The sequence below is a fragment of the Macrobrachium rosenbergii genome, chromosome 30, assembly GCF_040412425.1.
Source record: "Macrobrachium rosenbergii isolate ZJJX-2024 chromosome 30, ASM4041242v1, whole genome shotgun sequence".
Classification (NCBI taxonomy): Eukaryota; Metazoa; Arthropoda; class Malacostraca; order Decapoda; family Palaemonidae; genus Macrobrachium; species Macrobrachium rosenbergii.
The window spans coordinates 9,423,429-9,431,000 of record NC_089770.1 but is presented as its reverse complement, the minus strand read 5'-3'; the positions used below and the strand labels follow the sequence as shown (position 1 = coordinate 9,431,000).

General features: G+C 38.1%; 1 protein-coding gene across 1 annotated transcript in view; it reads right to left on the bottom strand.

Moving 5' to 3' along the window:
• The window catches only part of LOC136855000 (uncharacterized), a 178,898-nt gene extending 171,858 nt beyond the window's left edge, over window positions 1-7,040 (bottom strand). Inside the window, exon 1 of the mRNA XM_067131701.1 lies at window positions 6,859-7,040. The gene's annotated coding sequence lies outside the window, so the exon portion shown is untranslated. The remainder of the gene's footprint in view (window positions 1-6,858) is intronic.
• Window positions 7,041-7,572: the final 532 nt, after the last annotated feature.

Below are 7,572 nucleotides of genomic sequence, written 5' to 3'. Positions count from 1 at the left end.
GAGGTCAGTTCACCTACGTGGATAACCCACGTTTTTATATTTAAGACCTGTTTATAGATCACGAAACCATGGACAAGCTGAAACATATTTTGAAAGGCAAATAAAAAACCTGACTTAATTATGATGAGTGAAATAGGTACTTACATAAAGAAACGAAGAAATTGATGCGTACTTAGTATTACAGACAGAGAAATTGATTTAAATTGTCAACAAAACCCAGGCAAGTGAACACACATATATATATAAATTATATATATGTGTGTGTGTGTGTGTGTGTGTGTGTGAGAGAGAGAGAGAGAGAGAGAGAGAGAGAGAGAGAGAGAGAGAGAGAGAGAGAGAGAGAAAACGACGAGTCATTTGCAAAAAAGTGAGGTATTTTCACGTTCAAAGGGACAATATTTTTCGCTTTTTATTCTCTTCCTATAAAAGTATTTTTCAGAGGACTCATTTCAAAAGGAATTCTGTGTACATACGATGCAAATCGAGTGGAAATGAATCCTTTCCTCCTAATAAAAGTGCAAATGGATATTCTCTCTCTCTCTCTCTCTCTCTCTCTCTCTCTCTCTCTTCCACTTCCGTGTGGAAAAGTCCCATATTAATGTTCCGAAAATATATGAAAAATCCTATATTAATGTCCTAGGGAAACATATTTTCCAATCTTTTACTCTATTTCCATTTCATTCTTCCATATATCCAATTCTAAAAATTCCTTGACGTTCTGAAAAATCATACATTTTGATATCTGACAATGAGCATAACTAAATAAAAATTAAATAAAAGGAATATATAAGTGTTCATATTAAACAATTAGAATTAATTGCGACTACACACACACACAGACGCACACACACACATATATATATACATTATATATATATATATATATATATATATATATATATATATATATATATATATATATATATATATATATATATATATAATACTGGAATCTTCAACTATCCTTGAAAGTTTCACAATACGGGAAGTTCAACCACCATCTAGAATTCAAAAGTATATATGAATGTGGCAGTAACCTCTGTGTTGTTTTCTATGAAAAACGTGTTATTGACTTATATATATTAAATATATATACATATACAGTATATGCATATATATACATATACATATATGTATATATATATGGTACATATCAATAAAAATATATAATCTCAATGAAAAAGGAAGTATCTGGGCGTGAGAGGAAGAGAGCGAGAGATGAACCTGAGATAATGGAGGCTGGAGAGATCGCACCCATCGCTTTCATCAGCTAATACGGGACGAACAGGGATGCGTCGGGATATCAAACTGTCTCTAATAGGACGCTTCCTGAAGAAGGCAAGAGAGAGAGAGAGAGAGAGAGAGAGAGAGAGAGAGAGAGAGAGAGAGAGAGAGGCGTCCTTAACCTCCTCGTGAGGTAGGGATGGGGCAATGGCCGCCGAGGCTGAGTGGTATGCCACTCAGGCCATCCAACACTGGACAGAGTACCTTCCAGGCTATGACAACCACAGCCATCTGTAAATGCTGAGGTCACGGAAAAGGGCGTGGGGCTCGCAACTTCACGCCTTAATGAAACTTCCTGGGAAGACTTGTGCCCATCTAGCACTGCCTTCTACAAAGGACGAATATATATATATATATATATATATATATATATATATATATATATATATATATATATATATATATATATATATATATATATATATATATATATATATAATTGTCTATCACTTTCATACACTCTATTCGTCATTTTCCCAATCATTTACTTTAGTTGCTCTCGATTTTTTAGGGGTGTCTTTCCCACGATTTTTACTTTATTTACTTATCGCTTTCTTTAGCTACTTAATGTAGCCAAGATTTTCTTTAAAAATCTTCCTGAGCAGTATTCTGAATAGCAATAACCTCGTTCCTGGAAACAAGCTTGACCAGATCTACCAGGAATACCTCATTGTAATGAAGGTGTAATAAAGAATAACCCATCTCTTATTAGATTAATTTCAAAGACAGAGAGCGTCATTTCTCATTGCTTTTTGTAATGAATATTTGTAAGATCTTCGGAACTTGAATGTGGGTAGTTTTAGTGAAATCGTGATTCTACGAGACTATAAAATAACTATATAACTCTCTTACCGTCATAACCGATTTAAGAACGTGTAGGTTGTTGCTATTTCAATTACTACGATTCTGTTTCACCATTTTCCTTTGTTAGTTACGTAAGTCTCTCACAGTCAAAACCGATTTAAGAACGTGTAGGTATTGCTATTTCATTACTACAATTTTATTGCATTATTTTCTTTTGTTAGTTACATATCAGTCTCTCTCAGTCATTACCGATTTAAGAACGGGTAGGCTATTACCATTTAATACTACAATTCTATTTCATTATTTTCTTTTGTTAATTACCTAATAGTAATCATTTCTACGATTCTATTTCATAATTTTCTTGTGTTAATTACCTAAGAGTAATCATTTCTAGTGTACAATATCGCAGCAACGGCAAGCAGAAGTAAGGCGTAACCCGCCCCGGGCATTGCACCAAGGAAGCATATGGCGCAAACTGGTTATTGTTAACCGGTCGTTAGAGGGACACTAAACCTCCGATAAGAGCAGTTTATGAAGAGACGCCCGGCTGATAAACGCACGGAAATTATCTACTTCCCCGTCTACATGTGGGGTGACCTTTCGTGTGTGGGGGGAGGGGGGGGGGCAAAGAAGGAATTTTTAGATACATACGCTTTTCACGGGAGGATGAATATTTGATACACGTATTAGGTCCTTGTACTATTTTCGAGGAAAATATTTACAGTAGATTTGTACCGCATAACTTCTAAAGAATACGAGTAAAACTGTTACGAGAGAGAGAACAGGTAGAAGGATACTCCACATCATATACAACTGTTACGAGAGAGAGAGAGAGAGAGAGAGAGAGAGAGAGAGAGAGAGAGAGAGAGAGAGAGAGAGAGAAGGATACTCCACATCATACACAACTGTTAAGAGAGAGAGAGAGAGAGAGAGAGAGAGAGAGAGAAGCAATTACCGACTTGAACAGCTGTGCGCACTTTCGAGCCCAACGCTGTACAAAAGCTCCGGGAGTAGGCCAATTTAAACAAACAAAGGCGATGATGTCCAATACCAGTAAATAAACAACGTTAACTCCAATGGCTGTTAAATATCTTGAGCCACCGTTTTATAGACTTGAGTTTATTCGTTACGCTAGGACGCATATAGTATGTCATCTCTCCAGCCACACTGGTATACAGATTCAAGTTCCATTTCCCGGTATATTTGGACAGAGAATTAAGCGTCCTTTTGTTGCATTTGCACTCAGAATCAACTCTCGGAGTTAAGTTTTTCCGTGCTACTTTGGCTTGTTATCTACGCTTTACCTACTCCGAGGTGCCTAGTACTAAGCACCGTATGGTAAATGTAAAGTAGACAGCCGCACGCAGATATCGTTTATTAATATAATGATTCGTCGACCACACAAGATTGAAATGGGTATATAAAATACTTTTGATCCCGAGGGGCTAGTATTAAACACGGCGTCCCAAGGACCTTCCGCCATGTTTAGTACTAGCCAAGATCTAGATAGACTTGATCTTGGTACTAGCATCTGGGAGTAGGTGTCGCGTAGATAACAAGCCAAAGTAGCACCAGCTTTTCTTTCACACTATATTTACACCAAGAATCAATAATTGTCTCTCCTCCACACTGGGACAGAATTAGACTAATCTTCAGGTGATCCAATTAGACACAAGATCAGTTGTCTTTACCGCTACACTGGTACTGTTGCTTGCCCTCAACAGTCATTTACAGACCATTGTCTTCCTAGCTAAATCGCGCAACTATGGCAAGACATGGTCGCGACATATCGTGAAAGCTTGAATATTCGGAGCTGAGAGAATAACTTGAGTACACTTAAGTGCCATTATCGCTGGGGACAAGGGAGAGGGTCAGAATAGGGAACTAATGGCATGGGAACCATACGCATATTGGAGTGACACATCAGAATATTGGTATTAGTAGCTGTGGCGTCAAAGATGCGTCTGCATTTGGGGCAAGGCGTGACGTGAATTCAGAATTACGTTACGATATCCAATGTTGCATGATAACAGAAGCTGGAGGTGGCGGAGGTTAGGTTGAAAGGGGGTTAATTCGAAACTACGCACAGTGCATATGTCACAACAATGCATGGTAACGGAACGTCAAAGAAGAGAGAGAGAGAGAGAGAGAGAGAGAGAGAGAGAGAGAGAGAGAGAGAGAGAGAGAGAGAGAGAGAGAGCGTGCATATGTCACAACAATGCATGGCAACGGAACGTCACAAGAGAGAGAGAGAGAGAGAGAGAGAGAGATCTGATTCAACTATTACAAGAGAAGAGATAGGAAATGCAACACATCAAATACAGTTACAGAGAGAGAGAGAGAGAGAGAGAGAGAGAGAGAGAGAGAGAGAGAGAGAGAGAGAGAGAGAGAGAATCTGATACAACTATTACGTGGGAAGAAAAACGAAACACATCACATCAACAGCAACTGTAAAAAGAGAGAGAGAGAGAGAGAGAGAGAGAGAGAGAGAGAGAGAGAGAGAGAGAGAGGAATATAACCATGGGAACCCAACCTTTTTCAGGACTCGCACCTTACGATCCGCCCTAGACTCAGGGACGCCCGTCTTATCACTGTGTAGCAGCTTCGTGCATCGAACCCGTACTATCCGTGATAAAGAGGATTTGGACGAAATCGATTCGAAATCATAAAACAGTCGAGACGACACGCTAATTCCTGTAAAATCTATGTCGTTCCTGTGAAAGTACCTATTTTAAGCGGAATTGGATACACATTTGTTTAAAAATACAGTCTGACTGCATATTAATGTATCAAATTGCTCAATTACACCAACATCGTGTGTGACCACGATGTATCAATTCTTTAACACTGGCATACTGAAAAATAATGATAATATCCGAAATAACTTCCTATATATATATATATATATATATATATATATATATATATATATATATAATATATATATATATATATATATATAGAGAGAGAGAGAGAGAGAGAGAGAGAGAGCCTGCTAAACTCTCGTTATAAATCTGGTTGACAATAATGAGACCGTTACAGTCTTTCAAAGGCTCTTAGTATAAATTTAGTATATCTAAGTAACTAAATGTGTGATACAAAATAATTACGCTATAGTACATAGAGACCCATCAGAAAAAAAGAAGTAAAATGTGGATGTAATTCCCTTAGAATTTTACGTTTTTGCCAAGGCCAATCGAACGGACATCCTAAAGCAGTTTACTAGCCCAGGCCCGAAGACAGGAAGAAAATGAGAATGAAAAGAAAGGGAGTTTGACACCAAGGAACCGATGGGAAAATATATATATAATATAATAAATCTCAAGCCAAATTCATCGTTTGGTTGCTATAACTGCTAAGGGTTCCCCAAGGAAATAGTGTAACCCTTCTGATTCTCAACTAGGCTGATGCCCGGTCTACCAAGGCGACAATCCACTACAGCTGTCTAACTACAAGACCACTGCTTTGGTAAACTTTATGTTACAATATCCTCGCCCGGTAAAGAGACAAGCATCCTAACCTTGATTCGTATCAGGAAAGGAAATCGCTTAACCACTAACAACGCAAATTGGTCCGTTTTAAAGTCCGCTGCGCTCAATTTCCGCTATTTTTTATGTGACAGCGTGGGGTTTTAATATAGAATTTATATTACGCTTACTTGAGGCGAAGTTGTACAATGGTGTCTCCGGATGTCTGTGTTATCTTGGTTGCAGAGCTTCCCAGTCTTAACCCCTGTACGTGAACAAAAACCGGATGTTTGCAAAGGAAAATAATCATAAACACAACATCCTATAGTAATGAACCAGTGAAAAACGTAATGGAACACACGCATGTCGATGAATATTGAATAACGGAGACAATATGTTACAAAATTACAAAAAAGAACTTACGAACGCACAGTACCCATCTAATTTAACAAATTGCCAAAGAACCAAAGTGTGAGGCAGTGAAGAAATCAAAAGCATCTAAGTGAATCTGCGCAACAAGTTATTAAAGAAAACAGTGACCTGAGAATGACAATAAAATGGGAATTACAATTCATGACATAAGTAAATACGCTTGAATGATTTTTTCCTAAATTTGAGCGAGAAGGTACCACAACCGTAGACCTAACTTAAGTTACTAAACTCAACCCACTGTTAAATTTTTCACACTAATGTCGTGAATGAATGTACAAGGAATAAATCAACCTAGTTTGGAACAGTATACAAGTAGGCCTAGATATCCATACAGAAATCATGGATAATTCTAGGCTTAGTATCGTACAGACGTCCATCGATCCATGAAAATAGGTTATAATTAGGCCTAAATGCATGTCTGTAATATCGACATTCCATAAAAACTGCTGCAAGTACTGTATATCTAAGACACGCTCCGCGAGATCCACACGAAACGACGGCTTTACCTAGGCCTATGTTACACGCCAAGCGAAATCCGTAAGATAAAAATTGTTATTACCAGACCTTGGTTGCCGCATTACATCCACATTCTATAAAAATCTCTAGGATCCAGGCCTGGATTACGGGCCTATAGATCCATAATCCCTGAAAAAATCAGTCGCTCTATCTGAGACCTCAACAATATCTTCGCCTAGGTCTCATGCATAGCAGGATTTAAAATCAATATTAGCATGACAAATCTAATCTACAATAACCTAAGCCTATAACTGCCCACAACAATAAGCTGTGACAAAGAACAGCAGACAAAATTAACAAGTGGCAGTAATCTTGCTTAACCTACGGAATAAAAAAAAACTGCTGCAGTACTTACTTTAATGACTACAAAAGACTAGATAAATCCAGGTAAATTTAACGTCGGTGGCACTTTGTTATCACCACATACCGTCCGTATAGGAGTTCACTTTGAAATTCAAAGAATCAATTATCCATTCACTCTGCCGAAGCGGAGCGTTAGAGAACACCTCCACTCATGATCGCGGTCACCGTACTACTGAGAGACTGAGTCTGAGAGAGTGGCTTTTAGGGTAGGGGTCATGACGGGGGATGGGGGTTGTACTAAGGGGGATGGAAAAAGGGCGGGAGGAGTAAGGGACGCTCCAGGACAATCTCTCTCTCTCTCTCTCTCTCTCTCCGACCAAAACATAAAGGGGGAAAATAGCACTTGCCAGGCGTACGAAGTTTTGTTGACACACTCGTTATTTACTAAATAGTTTAGAAGATATTGATTTTCGATCGTGGGATGAAAGGTTTAGGTTCTCATTGATCCCGTGGCTTTAGATGTAAATCCCAGGGATGTTTACAAACGGGTGTTTTTTTTTTTTACCAAAATGGTACTATTTTGGCACATGCAATAACTGTCAAAGCATGTCGACAGTTGTTTATATTAGATTTAAAGTGATAGTTTTTGTTTTGATATTATGCTGCCTTAATGAGCATTTCGCATGAAATGACACAAAAAATTATGAGTACTTTTGTAGAGGCGTTTAATTTTATATAACGAGCGTTAATCACTATGGGATGTAGA